This window comes from Rousettus aegyptiacus, unplaced genomic scaffold, assembly GCF_014176215.1.
Source record: "Rousettus aegyptiacus isolate mRouAeg1 unplaced genomic scaffold, mRouAeg1.p scaffold_m13_p_10, whole genome shotgun sequence".
Taxonomy (NCBI): Eukaryota; Metazoa; Chordata; class Mammalia; order Chiroptera; family Pteropodidae; genus Rousettus; species Rousettus aegyptiacus.
Window position 1 is genome coordinate 37,929,544 of NW_023416285.1, and position 27,667 is coordinate 37,957,210.

At 30.5% G+C, this 27,667-nt stretch overlaps 1 protein-coding gene and 1 pseudogene across 5 annotated transcripts in view; both read right to left on the reverse strand.

The window, feature by feature from the left end:
• Positions 1–27,667, reverse strand: part of CCSER1 (coiled-coil serine rich protein 1) — a 1,108,427-nt gene that overhangs the window by 153,920 nt on the left and 926,840 nt on the right. The gene's annotated exons all lie outside the window — the stretch shown is intronic.
• On the reverse strand, positions 7,445–7,563 carry LOC118609175 (annotated as a pseudogene).

Consider the following 27,667-nt stretch of genomic DNA (forward strand, 5'->3'; position numbering starts at 1 on the left):
TTCAAAAATACTTAATATCCTGTGGATGGAACAGCATCAAATAAACTGAAGATATTCACATACAAAATTCACCAAAAAGAGAATCAGGGATGGTAAATAATGGCCATATGTATCCCCAACTTTGCATAAACCAGTTATACTAGTTGCATATCCATCTTGGAACTTGCCACAGGCTAGGCTGTGTTACATACTGTGTGATGTACTCATTTCTAAAATGTGAATCTGCCTTCCAAAAATTAATTTCCCGTGTTGGTTGGATTCTTAGGCTCATGGAGCCCCCCCATCACAAAGTGGCCCTATGAACAACGACTGACACATAGTAGGCACTCTGTAAATGCTCTCTGGATAAATTCATTAAGGAAAAAATGAATTGCTTAAAATAAATTTTTTTACCAAACAATACTCCTTTATAAGTTACTAAATTTGAGATTTGTTTAATAAATGAATTCTGCTATAAAGAGTCTGATTCTATTCAATCAAACCAAAACACATTGATTTGTCCATATAGTCTCTTTAATTAAAAAAAAAAAATTACCTACTTTGTATAGTATGTTGTGTAAAGTACAAGATTTGATATCCTGTTAATAATACTTGAAATTTGAGCTCTAGTTGGGAGTCAAAAATGTACAATGCAGTTTATGATATATTTGCAAGAGGTATACTCTGTAAAGAGATTACTGAAGATTAAAAAAAAAATGAATGCAATGAGTCAACGATATCAAAAACTAGACCCTAACTATCCAATACCTAATCTGATAGCCCATTTAGAGCATATCACCTCAAACTATCGTATTCATTAATGATTCAACAAATATTTATTAGGCATCCAAAATGTGCTCTTCATTGTATTAGTGAAGCAATAAGAAAAATACAATCCTTTCTTTCTTGAAACTTACCTACTAGTCTGCTGAGTCAGAAAATGCATAAGTTTGTATGTATGAATGGATATATATTTACTGCTTACTTAAGATAAACTTATTTATAAATTAGTTATTTATAAATTATTTATGAATTGTGTGATGTGCCCACAATGGTCTAATAATAATATATGAAAAAATATTGAAAGCCTATCCTGAAAATACTAATATGCTAATATCCTATTAAGCCTATCTATTAGAAATAGAAATGCAATGTCACCTAAGCTTGTCTCAAACCTGAAGCTATTAATAAACACTAAACTATAAATATAATTTAATGGAAATAGACTGTATTATTTAATCTCTGCCTTGAAGATACGATCTACCATGATATCTTGTGACTACCAGATTAAATCGATAGTTGTTGAAAGATTATTTTTGTGACACTGAGAGTTATACTAATATAATTTTTTTCTCCATATCTTTTATACTATCTTGATTCTTAAGGAAGACCAAGAGAGAAATCAGAGGAAATAGTGACAGTTAACAGAGTTAATAGTGATAGCTGGCAACAAATTCACAACTTTATAATAAATATCTCAAAATTTTGGAAAGTGCAAGTAATAATAGAAAATAATTAATCCTTTGACAAAAGGCAGTAACCTGAATTATAGGAAAAAAAGACCTAATAAAATATTTAAATTTATTAACTCAGCAATTTCTATTTAAAATACTTCTAGATTAAATATAGTACAGTATTTACTAAATATGGTACAATAATTCTAAATGTGAGAATTAATTATTCATATAATATCATACAGTTAAGAACGTGTTAAATGAAATCATTAATGCATTCTTCTTTTTGGGTAACCAATAACATTTATTAATGAGAATTCCTATAGGCTGCCCAACCTGGAAACACTCCCTTTCCAATAAAGTGAAGAAATAGTTAGGCATTGTGGAGAATGCATTTAGTTACTACAATATGAGGTAATAATATAACAATATTTTACTTAAGGTATTAAAATTTTGAAATCTTGTGGTTATTTTTAATGAAAATGTTTTATATATTTAATTTAAAATATTTACAGGATTTTCGTCTCAAAGATGAGGCTAACTTTGCATTTCAAATTGAAGAATATTTGCTATTAAACTATGCTATTTAAAATAAGGTTAAATATAACCAAAGCATAATTATTTAAAGACTTAGTAGTAATAGCCATTTTGTAATTGATGACAGTATTCAACATCTCTGCATAAACATTATTTAGTTCATATAAGTTCTTACAATAATATACACTTTCTGAAAATGTCATGTGTATCTTAGAATCCATAGAGTTAAATTTAAAATATGTTAATACTCTACTAAATGTGCTGAGACATCAAGGAGACTGTAAGGTGTGATCAATACAATAAACTAAAGACCCAAATCAATGGACTACAGTAAGAATCTCATTTGTGACAGTCCTGTCTTCATTCAAAGACATATGGTCCCCGAACTAAAAAGTCATTTGTTCCTAAATTAAAGAGGGGAAAAGGATTGTTTCTGACCTAAAAAAATACTTCTGTCGTTTAAACTAAATATAGAAATAAGATTTCGATCACAGAATACACATGTGCATATATCTAAATTAATCTATTTAATGGATTCAGTGACTCCTTAATCAAGGAAAACAATGTTAAAATCTTTCAAAGTTTCCTTTCCAAAGCTAACTCCGAATGTAGGTATTTTATTAAGCTCTAAGGATCTGTCAGATACTGCTACGTGCTATATGTAGATGCCTTTACTTGATTTGAGAAGAAAAAGGGGAGAAAATAGAGGACACTATAACAGAAGGCACAGTCTTCTCCCCATGTTTGATTTATTCTTTGACAAATCAGCTTAGTTTCTAAATCAGCTGTTTCACCAGTTTTTTACCATAGTTATTTTTGGTACCTTTATATCTTATGACTTCTCTTATATATATTTTGTGTGTGTGTGTGTGTGTGTGTGTGTGTGTGTGTGTGTGTGTGTGTGATTTTCTTACCTATATATTTCCTAAATTTGAGTCAATCCAGATTACTTCCATTTCAAATTCAAATCAACACAATTTTATTAAGAGTAAGTTGCTCTGCTAAGGGTAAACCCTAAGTCCTGTCTTCAAGAATTTTCTAGACTCTTAAGCCTATAACATTATTTTTAGGGATATAAAAGAGTATTTCATCTACCTTGGCTTCATGGCGGAAATGACTCTTGAATAAAATTTATTGGAAAAAATAAAAGAGTATCTTGTGGACAATAAAGAGAGAGGATATCAGACAAATGAAGATCTCTTGGGAGACTAACGCAGCAACGCAGGATTGATATGATGAAGGTCTGAAACCAACTGCACTTTTCAAAAAATTGATAATTATAACAAGCTCTTTCAGGAGTTTACACTGTAGTCAAGTACCTAACTAAATGCAAGAGGCCTGAAATTCTCTTACACCAGATATCCTTGTGGGCCACTCCCTCAATTTTTTCAGATGTCTGCTCAGAGGCCTTCCCTAGCAGGACATAAAATAACCACAGACAGACTGACCATGCTTTATTTTTCTTTCTATAATTTTTCACCTCTTGATATAGTATACATTCATTCATTCAACTGTTTATTCTCTGCATCCCACCACTAGAATATAAAACCAGGCAATCTGTCTAGAGAAGTACCTGGCTAACAGGTATAAAATAAATATTTTTTGAAATGATGCATAAATAAATTCTGATCTTGACAAGAAAATGTTTCAGATCCTCCAAACATGTGTTCCAAAACTGAATTAGCATCCTCATAGCTCTTACCTGCTAATATAATCCTCATTGTATATTTGTCATCTCTGTTAATGAATCCATCTCTCTCCTAAGTATCCACAGAATTATACTTCATCTCCACCGTACCTATATCTTTCTAGTTCTCCAGTCCTGTTGATTCTTCCTCTATAATTCTCCCAGATCTCTCTTACTTTCATCTGTTCCCACGGCTGCTATGCTAGTGAAGACTCTAATCATCGCTCACCTCAGCAATAGCCTTTCTCTATCAAAAAAGTAATTGCTTTAACTAAATTAAAAAGTTCCTGCCAATGTAATTTGCTCTAATCTCTCATGCCTCCAGTCCATCTTTCTTTCTTCATAGGAAAGTTTCTTCTTAGAGTAAAATTCACATCATATCATCTTTCCTAATTGCATGCGTTAGACTACGAAATATATTAAAACTTCTTAACCTTTTGAGATTTAATAAATGTCTTTATATTTTGGTAAAGTTAATGATAAGAATAATTTAAGTAACTTCATCCTTAAGCTAATAAAATATATATGTAAAATATTATTGTCCTGCCTACTATCTGCAAGCCTCTCAGTAAAGGCCACTTCTTCCTCTTCTCATGATAAGATTTGGTGTCACCTGTCTGGATTTTGCTCTTCAAGACTTTGCTTAAATACTAATCATCTTCAGAGAAATTAAAGCATCTTATCAATTCTAACCTTAAATTTTAATCTTAAATTAATCCACATAGTTGCACTATCCAAGTCAATTTTCTTGATATATTCAAAATCCCCAGCAAAAGTATAACCCTTCATCCTATTAGATTTCTCAACCACAGTTAATAGAAAATCAGCTCAGCATAGTTTTTCACAGACAGAAATTTGTTGGCTCATATAAATAAGATGTCTGATGGACAGGTAAAGCTGGAAACAGTGTGTTAAATATAATATTCTCTCTGTCTCTCAGTCTCTCTGTCTGTCTCTGTCTCTTTATAAAACAAAACTGGCAGTATTTATTTTTTCATTGTAAAAAAAATATCTGAACATTTAATATAATTTATATGACCCGATAACAGCTATATAACAATTGGTATACCTGATGACTTTAGCTTTTTCCTGTAAAGATTACCAATAGTTTTAATTTAACAAATTGATAATTTTATAATAGGCTTAGAAAGGTTTATATTAAAAACAAACAAACAAAAAATAGCATAACAGCCATACAATGGTCATACAATTTTCCAAAGATCAGTACTCTCTTCTTATACCAAATAACTTATGCTACATATTAACAGCAATAGATGTAACTGTTAAATTATAAGAAATATAATGTGGAATGAGGAGTTAACCACTTGAGAGGCATTTTACCTAAACTGTCAAAATGTATTGAGAATCTACCATGTGCCAAGCACTATTCTGGCCACTGGAGATACAAAAGTGAATAAATCATAAAGTTTCCTTGTATTCTTTGAACTGATGTCTAGTTGGAAGGTGGTAGGTTGGACCATAAACAAACATATACATGGACTATATATATAATCAGGTAGTATTAAGTGCTATGTTGAAAAATTAAGCAGTGTATCAGAAGAGGATGAGAGAAAGTTATATCAAATAGAGTGGTAAGAAAACTTACAAAACAGAATTTGGCAAAAAAGAAGGAAGCTAATGTGAAAGTCTGGAGGAAGGGCGATCTAGACAGAAGCAACAGGAGATACAAAGGGTGTCGTCAGCATCTAATGTGAAACAGTGACTGATAAATGTATGATGACAAAGCCTGCGACCTAATGGTATGGACATTGTTGTTTTACAATAGTTTTCTATTGGTACTTTTTTGAAAAAGTAACTTTAAAGTAGCTTGTAAGATATTGCTTGCTATTAGTGTACAACAAGATCTAAAACAATCAGGATCTCAGACTTCATAACTGGGTTGAGGAAAGGGTGACAAAGTTCAATTCATTAGACTACTCTATCTTGATTGATAATCATTTATTGAAAATTTATGGTAATCATATTGCCAATAAGATTTTCAACAATCCTAGAGAACAATCAGGAAAATATTAGCTATTAGAAACATAACATTAATAAAATTTTAACAGCTTTAGTTAATTTCAATCCTCAAAGAGGCTTTATTATTAATATTTCTACTTACATTTAACATATACTTATTGCTCATAAACATTTAATACATCTAATTACATAAGGTCTCTTCTTATTGAATAATCATATCAAATAATTGATTTATCTTTATAATTTATTTATTTAGAGCATACTAATTTCAAACCTCGATAATAATTTAATTATTTAAAAGGTAATTTTTAAATATTTCCCTTTTCTAGTATTACTTTTCCCTAGTTTTCCTGTGGTTACAATTACTTTTAAAGAAGTTTTCTCCAGGTAGCAATTTTACTGTCATTTAAGAAAATCTAAATGAAATCTTAAAATGGAATCTCTCTTTTTTTTCTTTTGGTCTCCTGTTTTCTTTTGTGGGGTCTTCAATTTGTGATTAAAAGCAAACAAAATTCCAAAAATTTAAAAAGTTCTACAAGTACCTAAAATTTTTCATTTTTCCAATAAAGATTTATATTCAATGGCATGGTGAGGTTTTCAATATTCTACATAACTTATAAGCCATGATCATTACCACATATATGTCATTACCATTATTTTACCTTTTCTCATTCATAATTGAAAGAAGCTATTATTATCATGTTCTAAACTGTGGAGTTCAGACATTTATGACATAATTATTATGCTAATTGTTTTCATAATATATGGCAAAGTTTCCTGAACTTCAGTCTTTCCAATTTACCATAACATTGTACTACCTATTATTTACTTTTATATTTCTTAAAGAAACTGCATTTTAACATATGTATTTGAAGAGGAAATCACTACCATAAAGAAGCTTGCCATGAATAGACTTTAATCATAAAATATAAATAACATGAAAACAAAGTAGTAGTATTAAATTTTAGATAGAAGCCTTTGGTTGATACATGTCTTAGTCTAGTGCCTCTCTTTGTTAAAATAGAAGATTGAATGTGTTAAGGTGTTAAGGAACTATCGTGTCCAAATTAAGACTTTATCAGCAGAAATGATAGATCAGAAGAAATGTTAGATTGTAATACATGTATGTTTCCCTCTGTAAATCAATGCTTCTTAAGTTCAAAGCAGCCACAATCCTCTCTGCTATAATCCAAGTTACTGATTCCACACTTGGGACATAATTGCATAGAGATTAGTGCAAAAGGGATTTACTTTATCTTTAAAAAATGTGTTTTATAAAATGGTAAATCATTGTCTATTTGGTCTATTTTTAACTGTTTTTGCTCTAAGGCTTTTCTGACACAAAAATCAATTTTTATTAATTTTCTAAGATTATGGAAGAAATTTAGCTAAAGGAGAAAAGCTGTGGAGCATATAAAGTGGAATTTTATTTTAGTTTATTTTATTTAAGTTATAGAGTTAGATACAATTTAAATTTTAAAAAATGTTTATTAGGCATACACTATGTTCTAAATGTTGTTACAGGTGCTGGAATGGAGCACAAAGAAATTTTCATAAGAAATTTGGCAAGAAAGAAAAAAGTTAATCTTAACTATTTGTGTACATTTTTACTACCAAGTAAGCAATAGTAAATATTTTACTATACATTTGTAATGTATATTTAAAATGTATTATTTCATGCAGAGGTTAACTAATTCAAAAATTAAGACACCCCCCCCCCTTGACTTTGGTTAGCTTCCAGCACTGGATTGTCATTTCCTTGCTTAACTTTAAAGCGTAATACCTTTTTTCACTTTTTTTTTTTAAACACCTACAGCACCTGGTCTTCCTAGGTGGTCTCCCATCCAAGTACTAACCAGACCCGACACTGCTTAGTTTCGGAGATCAGGCGAGATTGGGCACATTCAAGGTGGCACGGCTATAGACTTTTTTTTTTTTTTTCACTTCAAAAAAAGAAGTAGTGAATTAACCAAGATGTTGGAAGGACTTAACATACATATGCTCAAAGAAAAGCATCAATCACATAATTCTTGTGCTTGGAAATGAAAACAAAGGAAAAGAAAGATGTATTTATCAGTGTGAAAAGTGTCTAAAGAAAGTATATAGCATGCTTGGAAATACAGCATTATAACTTACATGCAAGTGATATATCTCAGAAGAAAATATGAAATCCTTTTAGAGTATATATCTACAACTTTTCCCTGAGTCAGGAATTTCTTGTCATATCACGAGAATAATAGAACTAAATCATTAACACAAAATGAGAGTCTGAATAATCTATCTTCTGTTTCATTTTGTTTTCATGGGAACAAAATAGAGGGAAAATTATATACTAGAAGTAAAAAAAAAAGTATCTAATTTATTACATATATGGTATAACCTAAAAAACTTTAACATGTTTAAGACTGTAGTAAAAATAGTACTTCGAGCCTTATATTTTGATGATTTTTCAAAGTATTAGCACTTATTCTTTGAATAAGCAGTATAAGGCAATGGTAAACACATCTAGTTGTACTTCGGGTTTCCTGAGTTAGAATTCTAGCTCTGCTACTCACTCAACTGTGGGAACTTGTTAACTTAATAAACCTGTTCAGGCTTTAGTTATTTCATCTGGAAGTGAGTATAATAATATTAACTATCTTATAGTGTCTCTATGAGTATTAAAAATTCCAATACATGTACAAAACTTACAGGCATAGTAGATAGTATTAATCCTCATAAGTTTTAGTTATTTCTATTATTTTTTGTATCCTTATTTTTCTCTCACTGCAGAAATAACAAAATTTTAAATATGAAAAATAAAAATGTTTTGATATTTAATAGATATTTTACACCAAATTTCTCAGAACAGATGTAGTTTTATATCATTTAAATGCAGCGAAATAGGTGAATGTTGATATGAAAACATAGAATTAAAACATTTACTTTCTGCTTCGATTTATTGTATTCTTACTTGTTATGACGTGCATTTTATATATGATAGCGATTAATGTGGAGGCGCAACAATATTAAAAATAATTTGCAAATGACATACAATGCCAAAAGCCCAAGTGAAAATCTTTATAATTTCCAAGTAAATGAAATGTATTCAGTAACTATCATTTTATTATAAATGTACACTCTAAATTGTATAGTTTTAACTATATTTGACTTTTTTACCAGTATACATTAAAACTACTTTTAAAATTAATTGCAGTTAGCTATATTCTAAAACTAATAATTAGAACTTTTTTTAAAAAACCAAAGCTCTTTATAGTTCCAAGTACATCATCTTATATTGTGTTACTCAATCCATAGTTCAGAAAAGCAACACTATAGAATTAATCAGTGCAATTTTGTTTTCCATTCTCTGTGGTGTCCTTTTGTTTTCAATTATAAAGAGAAAATTATGAAAATAAAATAAAGCCCTAGTCACTCTAGCAAGCAATGATCTGAAAACGGAGACAAAGGACTGAAATTATTTTAATAAACTTTTTAAATGTTGAGAATAAAATAGTAGAAGACAGCAGAATAAAATCAAAGCCTAGCCCTCTGAGATCTGTGCAGCAAATTTACTGTGCTATTCCAAAGGCATTTAATATTTTCATTAAAGTGGAAAAACTTAACAGGAGTTTCAATTATGTCCATTATGCCCAGGAGACCAACTTTTGAAACTAGGCCAACAGATCCTGACTAACTGATAAAAGCTAAATGGCTTTTTATCTTAATTGTACATTATTAAAGCCAGACAGAAATACTTAAAGAAATTTAAACTGATGGAGCTCTAGTTCACTGAGTTTCCACAAGTTCATATTCTGCTACCCACTGTGAATTGATATAGAAATTCCTGTGTACTGAAATAAAGATAACTTCAAATCAGAATCACAATACGTGCAGAACTAACAATGAAGCAGATTCATAATTTGTATAGTCTTCATTAAATCAGGCCACCAAAATAAGTTGTGATTCTTTATGATACCTTATCAAAGTATGATAGAAGACAGAATATATAACTTGATGATTTAAAAATTAATATTATTTTAAGATGGAACTTGTCTCTTTTACATGAACACAATCTTCTGACACTCATAAGAATTAGGCATTTGAAAAAGTAAAATTCATAATCTCCAAGCAAATATAGTCATACATATTCCTCTTGAAATCTATAACAGATGACTATTATTTTTGTCACCTCGCATCTAATCATCCTTCATGAAATCGTATCCTAATTTCTCTCTGGGGAAAAACATTCTTCCTCATATTCAATACTTCTGGTGGGATTCACTAACAGTTATAAGTTATATATCTTTGTCACAAAAATAATGACTTAACCACAGTCATTATTTATTTATTTTTTTTTGGGGGGGGGGGGGAGTGTGTGTGTGTATTTGCCCTACCAGAAGTACACTGTAAGTCTTCTACTGTAGGTTTTTGGTAAGAAGAAAGTTGTATTTGCCTTCAGACTGAAATCTGAGAGCATGTTTGTTGTTGCAGCTACCACTGCCATGTTGTTCGCATGCAAAGCCAGGGATTGGAGTCAAACATAGCAAAAAACAGAGCCAAGACATAAAGAGATACCAAAAATTGAGAGTTCTCTTTATTTTTAAATCCAAATTCAGCTGCCTGAACTGAGCCTGATAAGCAACTATGAGTTGGCTTTTCTTTTACTTACAAAAAAAAAAAAATGATTCAAAAACAAAGATTCATAAATATTTATAAATGATCAGAAATATGAAGAGATTCTATACAGGAATCTTTTAAATTCATTATTAATGTATTCATTAACATTTATTACATATCCATTAAATGTATGGCAATATGCAAGTGTTAAAAACTGATTTAGAACTCATTTTAATGGATTTTATATTTCCTATTTTTTTACTTCCCAGAACATTAAACCTTCTTAAAGCAAAGATATACTTATCTGATATAATTTGAAATCTCCTGTACCAAAATAATTTTAGTAATGAGATAGAATTCTATAGGTTAGACTATTTATAGAAAATTAGATAATATTGCTCATTAATCTTGTTTGATATACTAACATCACATAAAATCTCACCTACCTAAAATGTCTTATCACATGGAAACTTATCAAAAAAAAGAACACTTACATTATAATTTTAATAATGAGTTAATACAATACTTTCAGAAAGGAATGATCAACTGGATAGAATCCTTAAAAATGAAAAAAAAAATAGTGTCATGGTATAATAAACAAATTGTTTGGTAAGTAAAGCTTGAACACTGGGATAGTTTCTGAGTATAATTTCCAGCTCTAACAGTTAGTTATAAGTTATATATCTTTGTCAACCTTCTTAACCTTTAAAGATATAATCCTGTCATTTGTAAAGAGAAGAAAATCATACCAACCTCTGTGTGTAGATTTTGTAAGCTTGTAAGTTATAAGGAATACAAAACATGTAGTGCATGACCAGACACACAACAATCAATAATTACAGATTTAAAATTATCATCAAAATAAAGTAATATTAGATTAAAATAAATAAATAAATAGTAATCTTTGGGAGAAAAAACATAAGTTAAAATGAAAAAGCAACCATGTTTAATTATTCTCATGATGTAAGACATTTCTCAGTGATTTTGTACATGGGCACTTATTATATTTTTTCTTTAAGGAGTGAAATAATTAACAATTTACACTATTCATAAAAAATATTTAGAACTATCATAAAACTGAGAAGATGAAACTATACAGAAATCAACTTACAACAGTTTGTTTTCTTTAATTTTGTTTTCTTAATATGATCTTGCTACATACAAGACACATTATATTACCTGACCTGTGAAGCACTGATAGAGCCTGAAAGTCAAAAAAGGAAAAAAATAATAGTTCTCAAACTTATTATGTGATATGATGGAGAAAGTAGAAAAAAAAATAAATGTATATAAACAGTAGTCTTCAAATGCTGAATTTTTGTTAAATTGCCTGGTAAGCGGTTTTTAAAAAGTGTGTGCTTTCTTTAGACCAGATAAAATATATATATTTAAAAAGAAATATATATTAGCATGTAGATATCACAGTGAACTTTAATGGATTCCAGTTTTCTGGCCTTCACTTTTGGGGATATGCTATTAACTTTTAACCAGAAAGACACTGAAAAACCATATTAGTGGATTCCATATCTAAGTGAAGTCTTTTAAATTACTGTGCAAAATTTGTTTTCTTACCTATAAGCTAATCATTACATGTAAACTTAGATTTTAAGTGCATTTTAGTTCATTTGGGATAATTATATTTTGATATCTTCCTTCAAGGCATTTTAAGATTTAAAAATCTTTTTTTTTTTTCTTTTTAGTTGTATCTATGAATTACAATCATTTTTTTGGGTCATCAGTTTATGTAATCCATTTATCATGCTATTTTCATTGCCCTCACCTAATTTCTAAATAATATCACATGATGATACTAGAACTTTAATTCTTCCAGAATTACAGAGCTATTTCCTTAACTCCCAAATCAGGCCCAAAGGGAAAATTCTCTGGACTTTTATGATATATCTTAAAGAATCTTAAAAAGAACAAATTTTTTTATTGCACATTGCTATATTCTCCTCATGAGGCTAATGCATGCCTCACACAGAATATTTATCCTTTATTTTACAGGGTTATGACTAATTAAAATTATTACATTCTGAAATTAACTTTTGTAATAACAACTGTTATAGTTCAATGAAAGGCAACACAGCCATGGCTGCAATGCTGTTGAAGAAATCTAGGCCAGAGAGAGAGGTTATAGATACAATCTGGGAAGATTTACAAAATTTATCTGGATAATAAGATTATCCACCTACAGGAAGGGGCCAGAGTTCAAGTCCAAGGCAGCTAAATAATCTTTACTCTCATCAGGGCTATTCTCAAGGGGTTTTACTGGAAAGAGAAGAACAAAGCATTAGGTATTGTTAGGTATTTACAAGACTGGACCTAAAATACTAAAAATATTGTTCCTCCCCACCTCTACTGCCATAAATACCTTCCTCCTAAGTAATTTAAAATTTGAACAATATTAAAATTTAAGCATAATACAATCTTTAAGAAGTTCTAATTCTCCTACCATGACTAATTCAATTTAAAAAATAAATATCAATAAATATTGATAACTTTATAAAAAGGTCTAATCTTTTCCCAAAGAATGTCTAGAAAACATCCTTAGTTGTTGACAGTGCCTGTGTTACAGCTACCATAATTTAAGGGGAAAAGCTTTGTGGGAATAGGACAAGTGAGTTTTATCCCAGTTTACTTGGCCATTGATAGCTGCTTAGAGACCAAATTCAAGCCCAGAAATAACCCAGAGTAGGAATTGGGAACAGAGTAGGTTTAAAAGGCCCAGAAGGTAAACCAGTCACAGTCATTAGGGGTAGCATGAAGCCGTAGCCCAAAGTTCACACAGGTGAAAGGACTGGACACCAAAATGGAAAGAACTGGACTACTTTCAGACATAATTCTTAAAGGGCCAGGCCCTTTCAAATTAGGTTAAGGCACTGGACAGGGCTGATTCCACCAGATACAGCCATTAGTATTAGAAGGCAGTAAGGCAAAACCTGACATAGTGAAGAAAAACTTGCTTCTTTTATGCATTTCTTGGATCCAATGTATATATGGAAACTCTACAGTGGATATTCATCCATTAAATATAATCATTATCATTCAAATATCTATTCAGTTAAAATAAAATTCTCTAAAAATATTTGCCTAAATTTTTCAAGATAGACCAACTCCTTTCTCAAAATCATTATGACACCATCAGTAATCTGAACATGACTTCTAAAAATGGAGCAGACTTTAATATAATTAGCACCTGTTGAAAAAACTAACTTCAATATTTGTAGAGGAGCTATCATTACTATGGCCATCAATGTAATTGTGTAAAAATTTCTATATAAAATGGGCTAAAACTGACTGTTTTAAAAAAATTATTCCATAGGTATTTGTACTTGTTTACATTTTTAACAAGGGGATGCATTTATATACTTAATAAGTAGATATATTCATATATATTATTTAATAATTAAATCAACATAAAGTACTATATTACCCAGCTATTATTAGTAGTTTTCTCTGAGGGTAAAAATTTAGAGATCTGCCAAGTTTAATGTTAGGCTGCTCTATCTTTGCAGGCAGATATTAATTTTAATAAGAATTATATAGCAGTATTTTTTTGAAATATATGTTTAGAGGACTTATTTTATATTAACTAACTAGGAAAATTATAAAGTTATTATTTGACTACTATTATTGAAAATCTATTTAAAATATGTATAACAATATCAGTAACTTTAAGCATTAAGTCCTTTACTTAATAAAATTTTATCTTAAAAATTAGTCTTTTCCATCTTTTCTACAGTGATAGTTATGAACCTTGACTGCGTATAAAGGATGTTTTTTCAAAGATGTTCCTTGCATGCATTATGGCTCCAGTTATAGCAATGTATTAAAGGAAAAACACAGGCACAGCAATACCAGGCTTATACCTTCTTATGCCGAAATAACTATTAAAGATAAGTGATTTTATTGACCAGCTCCATAGGATTTACAGCTTTATTGAATATTAAATACTTGCATCTCATAAAACTCTGTGAATTGTTAAAGATGGATTTTAATTTTTAAATATACTCTTCATCAAAGTAGGGTAAATGTTGTATATGTTAAGGTGCATCGGAACGACATGCATATGTAACTACACTGGGCTGTATGTGTAGAAATGTAACTCTTATCAACAACAGTTAATGAATATATATAAACACAAATACTATTACAAGTGAATTACAAGTGAATTTCCTTTTACTGTATATATCCACTCTCCTCCATTATCCTCCTCAACTATGTTATATATAAAAGTATGGTTCTGCTGAATTTGCTCTTTTCAGTTTGCAACCAAAGCTATCAAAAGGAAGCAGTAAAAAAAAAAAAAAAAAAAAAAAAATGGCAAATAGGAAATAGGAAATAAATATGGCCTTAAAATAATTTTTTTTTTTAATGTATGGCATGTTGTGAAAATGTAAATGTATACACAACTCAAATGACACTTCACCATTTTTCTTGTCTCTTTTAACTCTGAACCTACTCCCAGTCAACATAATTTAGGTGTGTTTATGTCCTGGTTTCTTTGTGATGCTGCTAAAGAAATTGTCCACAGTCACATTCAGCCTGATGGGCCCAGTGCTGTAATTGCTTTACCTGATATTTCCCCATGACTTTTCCTATACACATAAAATCAGCCTGACTTAGAGATATCCTCATTTTCACTCTCTTCATTCATGTTGTGGATACATTATTATAATACCTCTTTTATGTCTAGAGAAGAGAATGAATTTCTACTCCATTCTCCTTGAAAGGCCTCCTTCTCCAAGTCTGCCTTATTTACTCTCCCTCATAGAATGAATGTAACGAATGACTGTCTCATCGATGCCACTGGGAAAATGCTCAATGAGAATGCTTTGTTTAATATCTTTGGCACTCTCTCCTCTCCTGTAAGCTCCCAGGGAACGGATGGTGGACCTGGGAGTTTGAATGGCTGACATGTAAGAGGATGAGCAAGTTCACATAGGGGTGGGTAGGGAAATAGAACATACATTTTGGCCTCAGTTTCTCCCTATGACTCCACTCCAGCTTTCCCTGATCTTTCTCTCCCTTACTGCAGGGACGAGTTAGTTTCTCATTAGCTCAGAACACATAACCTATGTAGAAAATGGAGGCTCCAGGCTTAAAGATCCCAACTCAGAAGCATCTACTCTCGTTCTTATTATGTTACAAAAAAAACAGATATTAATTTTACTCAGAATAACAGCAGTCTTTTAACTTAAAAAAAAAAAAATACATTTAATAGTCTTATTTCATCTCAGTAAGAAAACCCTGACGGCAGATCAATATATCTATGCAAGTACTGAAGATTATTTGATTTTACACTCTTTTGCATTCCAGGTCATTCTAGCTTTTATCTACTTAGATAAATATATCTTCCCAATAAGTGAGCCTTACATGTATAGAAAGCATTTAACGGATTTCAACATAGAAAGACAAACACCTACAGTCATACAATTGGACATAGAAACTATCCCACTCAACTAAACATTACAAGCACAGAAAATACACTTGCATATGGACATTTACCTACTTAAAGGTAGAGACTAATACACAAACATAGTACATTGCAAAAATTTGTAGGTATATATAAACTAAGTAGTACATATATATTTAGGCTTCTCCAATCAGTAAAAAATGTTTTACAACACCTTGTTTTATAGGAGTTTTTTGGTGTATGTGTATGTGTATGTATGTGTATGTGTATGTGTAGTTATCTGCCACTAGACTGATTTCAATTGGCAGCAACTGCCTTCTTCAGGTCTACCCTTCCACCAGAGCAAATTCTACATTATATTACACATAGTAGATATTTATTGAATATTTGGATATATTTTTTGATGAATTAGGAAACATGTCTAGGCAAAACCTGGTTATATAGTATCCAAACAGATAAACCCCAAGAAACTTGAGAAATTGAGAACTGTGTGATGTTCAGTAAAAGGCTGAGCTAGAGAAGGTATGAGCTAGTGAGAATTTTTGTATTTATCATGAAGAATTAACATTCTCAATAATCTTGTGGAATGATTAAATACTTGATTTGTTTTTTAAAATTATTCATTACTCTATTTATATAAAATTTGAATGTTTAAAATCACACCGAATATTCTTTTAGTCTAACTCCTTTAAGTTTCTGCATTGATTTAACTCAACAAAAGTTTAAAATTTAATGCAATTCTTAGGTCACGCTCATTTCCAAAACTTTAATTTTTTAGTAATTGTTTTACTTCTATTATAAGGAAAAATTATTTGAAAAACAGAAAGACTGACATTTTATCAATCTATTTTAAAAACTAATATTAAACTTGTTTTAATGTAATCACTCAAACCTAAGCCAGTCAGAAAATAGTTTATTCTGCCTTGCTCTTTTGTCATTCATGTCCTTTTTACTTATAATATCTGATCTCAGCTCCTAATAATAGCTATATTTAATCAGTCGTTTTAACTTTATCTAAGAATTATACAAATAAAAATTATATTATTTTTAATTATGGAAGCTATTATGTTATTTATTGATTTACAATAGTTGTACATAATTAAATAGGGTATATGTGGTTGTATACTTGAACTCGAAAGAGGTATTCTACCTTATCCCATTTTCAGAATTAAAATTCAAGATGCTTGAAAGTAGAAGGTACAACAGAATATGAAGATAAGTTTAAAAATAAAAAAATTTGTGTTGTGTTTTAGCCTATGTAATGGAGAAAGAGAGTGATAGCAAATGAACATAATGGGTAACATGATCTTAGTCTTAAGAGTAAAATGGAAAGAGTGGTTTACAGAATATCGGAGTCCTTGAAAGAGTTTATAATGCTTTCCTCAGCAAATAAGTTGATTGCAAATGAATAATTTTTCAGGTGACATAACACTTGCAACTCTAGAAGACAACTCACATTTACATTCTAAAGAATTCCATGATAAACAAGTCATTTATCTGATATACAGTGACAGATGATTAAGACAGTACATTATACTGTATTCAGAAATTTTTTTCAGTACTATCAATCCAACCATAATGGTATGTTATAAAAGCATGCACACTTGGACAATTCCTCTTATAACAATAGCATTCCAAATGTTTCTGCAGATGTTTGGAAAGATTGCCTTTGTGACAAGAATGAATGTTTAGATGCTCATCAGCATAAAAATCTACACAAGAACAAGAAGAAACATCTTCCTATGAGAGTTAAGTTTGTTCCTCTCAATTAGTTTTGGAACTGAAGTTTCAATGTGGGACATTGAACTTAATAAGCTTTTATACTTAATACAGAATAATGTGAAGAAAATTGTTGTATTTAATGGGGCAGAGTATCTCCCCCAACAAACAAAGCATTATTTAAGACTTTAAAGGGACAATGTTAATGCTTTATTACATAAAAAGTGGGTTTAGATTCCACTTGGCTATTTAGCAGCACGACAATTAATGATGTGACTGTAAACTGAATTAGCAGCATAAAGAGCTCCTTATGTTCCACAGACCTGTAGTTGTCCTATTGGAGCTACTATTGACCCTGATGAATGCTGCCACTGCTAAAACTCTTTCATTTCCTACTTCCTTCTGTAGCATTTTAATAAATCACTGCAATTGATGAAAAGTGTTCCTGTTTTGTTTTATTTTTACTAGAAAATATGAAATCTATTATATGCATCTATTGAATAGTTTTTATATAGAGAACAAAAGAAACTAGTAACTATGGTACCTAGAGAATTACAGAGCTGTTATGTGCCGAGACAATTTTCCATTATTACAGTTATTTATTTTTACTTCCATACTGTTCCTAAATACTTAAAGTGAATTTATTATTTACATCTAAAATTTTCTACTTTGATAGATTTCCCTTTTAATTACACATCCCTTGAGATCAAAATCTTTTTTATATAGCTGAAAGGTGCTTACGATCTAGTATTATGGTTTATAAATGTAGCGCAGGATTTATAAGCACTCAGTAACGTATATAATGATAGTAAGAATGTTATCAGTGTAAGCAATGCTTTCCAGATTAAAAATATATATATATTTTGGTTATCAAGGAAAATATAATTTTGTTTTAAGAATTTTTCAAGTATGATGTAAATAGTTACATTATTTTAAAATAATAATGAATTAAAAAATAAGGTTAATAATAAATTTAAATCAGTTTTTAACGATCTAACAGGTTTCAACACAAAAAATAACATATGAAATAAACCAATATAGCACATTTGTAGAATTAGCAAGACTTCAATAAGTTAATGAGAATCTAATGTCTTAATTATCATTCATTTTTATTGGCTTTAATTTGTTGGAAATTCATTAAGCTGTTTATATGTATGAGCCTAATTTTGATGGAGATAAAAACGACTTTATGTTAGAAATATATTGCAAAGACTTTCTACTGATGATACAGACTGATAAACATTTGAAAGAGACAGGATTGTAGTTGAGTTTCAAGTTAAGCCTGACAACACTTGTTAGTGAACCAATATCTTGTGCCAGATGTTATCTAAAGTAGGCATGTTATAAAGACATGAGGTCCCTTGCTAATGAAGCTTATAGCCTAGAGGGTGGGGTATTATTTTTACCAAATAAACACATTTTTTTAAAATGTGAAGATAAACATCTAAAAGACATAAAACCTATGAAGATTATTTTTCCATTATTTTGTGCAAATTTATAAATGTTGGTTGACAGGGAGGTGAAGAAATATTTTCTTAAGGGACTACCAAAGAACAGATATCTGAAAAACAAATAGAAATTAACTAAGGCATAGGAAGGAAAAGAGGGTTCCAGCCAGCATCCTGCAGCAGGAGGAGGCAGAAAAAAATCAGGAAGTGTCTGGCAAAGCAGAGAGCCAGTTAAGCCTGGAACAAGATGAGGGCAGAAGGAGAAGGAAGACCAGATCTTGCAGGCCTTTGTAAACTCATTGTTTTTGTTTTTTGTTTTTTAATGTGTGCAGGGTGAGCCTAGAATTACAGTCAGATGATCGGATTTGCATTTCAAAGAACAACAAAAACAAAATTGAAGTGTCCAGAGACTGATGTAACAATGAAGGAAAATAGATCAGACAGGACTATTGAAGAAATAGCAATAAAAAATTTGTCTTGCCTTACTCAACTCCGCTGGATGTCATTTTCCTCAAATGTAAAATAAAGAGATTGGACTGGATGACTTCAAAGATTTCCATTTCTAACATCCTATGAATCAAGCAGTTGAAAACTGAAATCTATACTTAATGTACAGGATAATGGTTACAAAAGTAAAGCTGCTAAAAGCTGAGGCAGACATCTCTCCAGGGCAAATGTCTCCTTGATCCTATTGCAACAGAGATATGTTAAACTGGAAAACCGAAAATAATAATGAAGAATTTTTATTTCTGTTTTCAGAGAATGAATTAGCCTTTTTAGAAAATTACATGTGGCCTCCCCAGGGGAGGATAATGTCTTAGCTCAGCTAAAGGGCTATTTTAATACACTGAGGAATTAATGAGAATTTTCTTCAAAGAGAAAAAAAAAAAAAGAAACAAATTTCCCAAGTCTTTTAGAGTCATTTCTTCACTTCTTACTGGCTCTTCATTTGCTATATCAGTGTCTATACCAAGATTTTAAGTATCAGTCCTGTGAGTATTACTTTCAAATTTCTGTCCCCAATCCTAATCTATCTGTAATTTCAATCCCATATTTTCTACTGCCTCCTAATCATCAATAATAAGAAAGATAAATGACAGGAGAAAATTATGCACTTCTAAATAAATAAGAGTCCTATAGATTATAAAATCTTCATTCTAGATGATAATGAAAATATACTACTTTAATAAAACCTGTGGATACAGTAAAAACAGTACTTAGAGGAAAATATATATACTTAAAGGATTATATTTGAAAAAATTAAAGGCTAAAAATTAAAAAATTAAAATTTCAAAATTAGAAGTTAAGAAAAAGAATTACCTAAAATACACAGCAGAGAGAAAACAATACTCTTAAAAAGTAGAAATTAATGAAAATAAAAATAAAGAAAATGGTAATAAAGCAAAATAACTAATAAAAATAAGCAAGCCTCTAGAAAAAAAAAATTAAGAAAAAAGAGAGAAACCAAAAGGACATAAAAAATAAAAAAACATTAGAAATGAAAAGGAGGATATGACTATAAATGTTGTGAGAAGTAAAAAGATAAAGAATATTATCAACAATTTTTGTCAAATATATCTAAAGTTCAGGTGAAATGAAAAATTCCTAGATAAATAAATCACTAAAACCAATTTGGGAAGAAAAAAATAATATTTAGCTCTAAAATATGTTCTTAAATTAGAGTCACTTTAAAAATGGATAAAAATGCCTCCCAGAAAACACCAAGATCCCATATTTTTTACAGGTGAATTTCTGTGAATACTGAATAATACCAATTATTAATAACAATGAATAATGCACTTTTAGAAATGAAAAAGAGGAAACATCACCTCCCGCCCACTTAATATTATCTGTGGATCCCAATGGAACCTTGTTTTGAACTCACCTTAGAAAAGCAAAACAAGAAAAGAAATTTATAGGCTGATTTTACCAAATATAGATATCAAAATTCTAAAGAAAACAACAGCAAACCAAATCTAGCGATATATAAGAAAAAATATCTAATATGTTGTGTTTATTCCAAAAATGGCAGATTCTTTCAAAATTAGAAAATCTATTAATATAATTTAGTACTTTAAAGTGGTAAAGACATATAAAAAATATGTTTACCTTATAAAACTAAGTAACACAACAAATATTATACCCAGTGGTTACATTTTAAAAGCATTCCAGGAATATGAAAAATATGTCTATGGTATTTCTATTAAGCACTGTACTGTGACTTCTAGTTATTGCAATTGTATAAGAACAACTAATAAAAAGGATCAGAAAATTAAAATTGTCACTTTTAGACAGTATGATTTACTTTTGAAATTAATAACATTGCTGGGTATAAGTCCGTATGTTCAAATATTTTCCCTTTATCTTCCAATTTATAAATTTTCATAAGTATTTTAATTATCACTCTTTCTGGCAAGATAAATTAAAGCTATAAATGATGTAAAGCCTCAGTCATACATTTTAAATTAGAAAAAAGTATATTTTTTTACTAATAATAAAAATATAAAGTTAATATGATTTATGCCTACATACCCAATGGTCAAAAATAGTTTTTTTTTTTTTTAAATAGGATCCTATCATCACATGTACATTTAACTATTCTTTCATTTTTAACTAATCTGTAGAGAAAAATAATTCATATAAGTTTTACTAAAATCTAAATGGTTCAGAAAATATTTCTGTGGTTATAACAATAGAGTCCCCTTCTATTTTTCATGTTAGTCTAAACTAATCAATATACACCTTCTTTACTGAGTAAGGTTATATAAAAATATTTTAATTACACACACTTATTATGTATTCTAAGTCTAATACTTCTAGAATTCAAACTTAGAAAAGGAAATTTAATATTGTCAAAATAAACCAAAGCTAATCACTCAAAGAAAAATCTAGACATTTTGAAAACATTCATTTCTAAATTGATTCATAAATTTTAATCAATGAATAAACATTTCCATTTTTCAAACTAAAACTAATAAATTTTTTATTCTGTGAAAATACTATTAGGCTATAAATATTTAATTACATCTTCAAACTCTTCTTCTTTGCTATGAAGACTGAGCAGACTGTTACCATGTATATATTATTGCTGGAATTGAAATACCATAAAAGTAAAGATGAGTGAACTGGTTCACATATTAGTCATATGGCAAGCAGCCAAGGCTGGGAAGCTTTGTGTGCTATTAGGAGTAGAAATGAATGGGAAAAAAAAAAAGAATTTATTTCAGCAGAATTTTGCCGCTGAGATTTGATCTTCATGTTGAAAATATGCAGCACTATTAACCTTGACCCAAGGCTTATGTTTATTTAGTCTTTTTCTTTTTCATCGAATTGTTCCCTGACAGCCACTCTAGCTGTCTCTCTGATACCCGTTCTCCCTTCCTGCTTATAGAGATAATATTAATTTTGTTCTCTGCCAAGGTCACTATGTACCATGATGTTCTTGTTTTCATATCTATAGATGGCAGGTGGCATAATTCTAGACATTAAGCTAATGGTAATTGTCCTTGTTAAATGTCTTTACTTTCCAAGTAAAGATTATCTGGGTAATAAACCTTGGAGCGCTTCTTTTTTTCCTACCTAGAATTCAGACACAAATTCTTGGATGTACAAGAGCCATATCTTATGATCGTGATGACCAAAGCCACCTGTTATACTGGTGAAACAAGAAGACAGAAAGAGAGGAGTGCGGCTAACTCATTTGACACATTGAGAATTATAAATAAGGTGTTCCTTCTGGACACAGGGAAGACCAAGCCATTCAGTCCCCTTTTCCCAAAAGATTGGATGGCCTTTTATAAAACCTAAGCTTCTCAGTACTGCATAGTAGCCCTAAGAAAAAACCTAGGACATTGCTAATTTCACTGAGGCACTGTATCAGCCCTAGATTGCTACTCCTAGATTTTCTGTTCTGGAAACAAATATTTAAATGATTGTAAGTACAGTTTGTGTTTGTTTGATCATTACAGCCAAATATATCACTAATTGATATCACTGTCCATGGGTTTTATAGTTGTTACTTATTGTGTTACTAAATATTTAAAACATAAACTATCATATTTATAAATAAAAGACAGTTACTCTATGTAATATTTTTCTTTAATTTGATTATAAATTTAAATTTAAAAAATCAAACGTCTTTGAAACTTATTCCCGGCATTTTGCTCATGTGAACAAATATATTCATGCAGAATTCCCTTCTAAAACCTTTGCTGAGTATAATAGGCAATTAAGTCATTTTAACACTGACAAGTAGCAAACTGGCATGAAATAGACCCTATAGACTGATATTCTTCAAATTATAAAGTTGTAAAAATATTAAATAAGAATGAAATAATAGAATTTGGGAGACAGAATGGATAACTAAAAAAAAAAAAAAAGAAAGAAAGAAAGATAGAAAAAGAAAAACAGCATATAAACAAAGTCACCATATAGACGTTAATTTATTTTAGGCATATCTGTCTCAGTTGCTTCCACTATAAAATGAGACAGAGTTTCATAGCTTAGGGCAAAGTGTTCCAGTCTTAGGAAAAGTAAATTCCATGAAAGAAATCCCCCATGGGGCAATATTTCCACAGGCCATTACACCACCAAGATCTTTCTTATTATATTCAGTTGAAAATGTATGTCAAACTGAATATAATGGGGGCTTTGAAAGCTTCAAATTAGACGTTTTCAATTGTTGAAACTTTAAATGAAGGACAGTGTTTTTTTTGTTTGTTTGTAAAAGAAAAATGGTTCAAAATTTAATGAATTAAATATCCTAAATGTATGCTTTTTAATATTCTTAATCCAGATCAATTCTATTCACATCATTATATGTATTTGTATATTGGGTAATAACTCATTAGTAAAAGTTCAGACTATTTGAAAAAAAATCATTTCTTAGAATCTAAGTGTTTTTTAAAAAAAGAGCTTGAATTTTCAGAATTTCCTTAGGTACTAGCTAAAAATACAGAGTTCTCAGAATAATCTAAATTTACAGAATCAGAATCTCTGTGGATTGTACTTGTGAATCTGTATTTTTCATAAGCTTTCTGAGTAAAGCACACTAAAACTTGAGAACTAACTTACATTTTACTTACTCTTAATGGAGACTATCTGTTATTTGTATTGAAAAAGCAATCTTGACTATCACCAAAGACCTGTCTTCATGATTGCCAGATACCTTGCCCTTCCAGTCTGGTTGGATTTCTTCCTGTTGGCCGCAGCAGGGTCTAGCCCTCTAGTACCAACTCACATCTAATGGGTATTCATTTATCTTTTACAGGTTTAACTATTAACTATTGGTACTTAAACCCAGTTCTCCAACAAAATTCTAATTTTTGCTTTCTATAAGGATATCTCTATGTCTCAAAAAACAGAAACTTATTTTGCTATCATTTTTTTCCATCATGTTAAACATGTTTTAGATTAATATTCATGTTTCCCTTTCATTTGATTAATAATATGTTTTTAATTCATTTATTTGGAAAATTTTTATTGAACAATTACTATGTGCTAGCCACTATATTAGATCATAGAGAAACAAAAATAAAAATAATAAAAAATGTTCCCTCGTCTTATGAGTTTAGATTAAAATCATATAGTAATTGTTTTTGAAAGTAGTCATTTTCTAATAAATTCCTCACAAAATTGCATACTTTTTTCCCCAAAACATATTGTAATAAATACTTAGACACAAAGTTATGGAGGAAATAGGGAAGGGTTGAAATCTACAGGATCTCAGATGCCTACAGTTGATTAAATTATTGAGTCAGAGTTAAATTACAAGAAATAATTACATGAGCCATTCACATAAACCCAAAGGTAAACCAATGAGGTGGAGATTCTTAAAGAATATCAGATTATTTATAAGAAAAATAAAAAGAAAAGGTACATTTTTCTTTGTACATATCAATAGAGCAATACATTTGTAAACCTGCTAAAGGCAAAACAATTTTGGGAAAACACTGCTTTTGCTATAAATTATTCTGTATTCTGCAGCATTTTAAATAATTCATTCATTCATCCAATATTCATTCAGGGCCTATTTGAATCCTTCTTGATTTGTCCCATAATGCTAGGAATAAAATAGGGAGTAAAGTTTCTGTTTCTTGTCCTTAGGGAAATTCCATTTTTGAGAGGTAGACTGACATTAATCCAATAACAACAAAAAAGTTCTAAAAGGGGACATTTATTATGGAAATATATGTGATGAGAGAGTCAAATAGGTATTGGATTGGTCAGGGAGATCTTGGAACTCTTCCTTAATAAAGGGATGAATATGTTGTGCTCTGAAGGCTGTGAAATAAGGAAAGTGGGAAAGCAATCATGCTCAAATGTCCTGTCTCCCCTGGGAGGAAAGGTAGCTCATTTAAAAAATTAAATATGAGCACAATTTTACTTAAAAAATTTGAAAGGAAAAACCAATGTAGAGGTTCATATTGAGTCACTCCAAGATGTGCCTCTTTGGTATGTGGACCATTTTGAGCTGAAGAAAACCAAGTCCCTGTGGACTCAAGAGAAATTTCTGCTTCCCCGAGCTTAATTGCCTAGAATTTGAATTAATGGCCTTGCCCATAATAAGAGATTGCCTGAGATAGCTTTTTTTGAAAAAAGAGACAAACTTTCGATTACTAAACATGTGCTCTTCTGATGATCCTGAAATGACCTCCCTCTCTTCTGAAGTCCCACAGGGGCCCTTAGCTCAGAATGTCATATATACTTCATTTTTCCTTTCTGTCTTTAAATCTTTCCTGTATGTGAAGTTTTTGCCTCTCTCATGTTTCTGGGATTTCCATACCTATGTACTTAAGTTTGGTCATTTTCTCCTGCTATCTGTCTCATGTCTACTTGATTAGTAGACCAGCCAAAAGAACCTTGAGGGTAGAGAAAAGTTGCTTCCTCCCCTACACCAATTTGTAGCTGAAAGTTAAATGGATCTATTTCCCAACAAAAATGAGGATTTAAGAAAATAATTTGTGAACAATAAATAAGTTAAACTGATTGACTATAAATAACACAACCACAAACAATAAAGCAAAACTATTGCCACTGAACACAATTGTTTTTTAAGAAATTCCTGATTGCTTTAGGTCAATCTGGAATCAGTATCTTTCTTATAATTTCTTCCTCCCACATAGTTTGGGCACTGAGCCTTCAGAAATTTCTTTTATCAAATGAAGGCCATGAGATAAAATTTGACTACTCAGGCTATAAGTTATCAAATGACTTCAAATTATAGAGCCTCTCTTATTCATAATTAACATTAATAATGAAATAACTCACCAAAACAGAAATTAGAATAAAATTACTAAGAAAAAGTGTTAAGCTGCTATTATCACAGACCTATTTAGACCTAGACTGAAAAAGACTAGACTAAAAACATTTATGGAATAGGAATCAAGTGCACCCACTGCCACTAACTAGTTCACTGTCCCAGATCAAATTAATTAACTTTTTAGGGACTGACCTATAAAATAACAAAGGAAGAGATTAGCACTGAAATTAATTCTGGAATATAAGAGAAGGCAAAAAAAAAATCATCATTCTGAAGCTTGCTTTAAATTTCATACTGAACTTATTTTGCTTTTTCGGTCAAGTTTCTAAAAACCATGACTACACAACAATCCAACCTTTCACTTTCCTAAATATTAATAGTGGAAGGCAAATTTAGGCAATAGAAATCTATTTTACTGAAAAGGTAGGCTGGAGATAGAAATGGAAAACTGTGCTTTCTTGGTTTTATTAAAACAGGTGTTTCATTTGTAAATGTGGAAATTCCAATATTTTTATAAGTCATTGCCTGTCAGCTGGTGTACAGAAAGTGTTCATTTACAATTCATTTAAATAAATGCTGCACTCTAGCGAGCTAGGGATGAAGAGCAGGCTTCCTAGCAAACTGTTTGAAAAGACAGTACCCAAGGAAATCATTTTACCTTTTTTGCCTTAGTAATAATGTATTTCTTTGTTTTAGATCATTTAAACAAGTCTAAAAGATCTATAATAATTTGTAAAAATATACTTCCTCAACTGTTTTCCAGAAGGCTGAATCCAAGCTTGAAAAAAATATTAAGAGGGTCACAACTGATTGCATTTTAAGTTCAAAACATATATAGTAGAAAGTGGAACTGGAAGGAAATTGTTGGTACCAAGGAATCATCTTGAATCCGAAACTCAGGAAAATGAGGGCAGGGAGGACCCAAATGAAAATGTATGTGGATTGGGATCCCAGAGGATACAGATGGAAGGACAAACATGAAAGACTTTGGGGGAAGAATTTAAGTCCCAGCAATTTAAGGGGTATCCTAAAGTCTAACTAAAGTTGGAAAAATAAGCAGCATTTATTGATAGCAACTATGTGTCATACGCTTTTTCAGAAGCAGAGGTTTGACAGGAGAAAATTCTGCTATATCTTAAATTAATTCTGGAAGGCAGGATGGTGGAAGGAAGAGACAAGAGAGGTTAACCAGTTAACAGCTGCAGGGAAAAACCAATAAAAGACTGATTAGATTTCTGAGTATATATTGAAACTTTGAATTAACTTCCAGGTTGCTATTTCTGCAATTATCTAAAAGAGGACAGCCAAGTAGCTGATCACCAGGCACCTGTTTCCTGCTTGCACATGAACTTTCCAGACTGTTGTCCACCACTAATCTCAAAAAGCAAACTTCTTCCTTAAGGACTCTGCACCTATCCCAGAACTAGCCCAGCTTTATCTATAGCCAATGCTAATTCTTTCTAAATAACTTATATCTTTCCCCTACTTGATGAATTAAAAAAAAAAAAAAAAGCCTATCAACTGCAGGATTGTGGACACTTTGCTTTATTTACCTAGTGCTGCTGCTGGTGATTTGGACTTCAT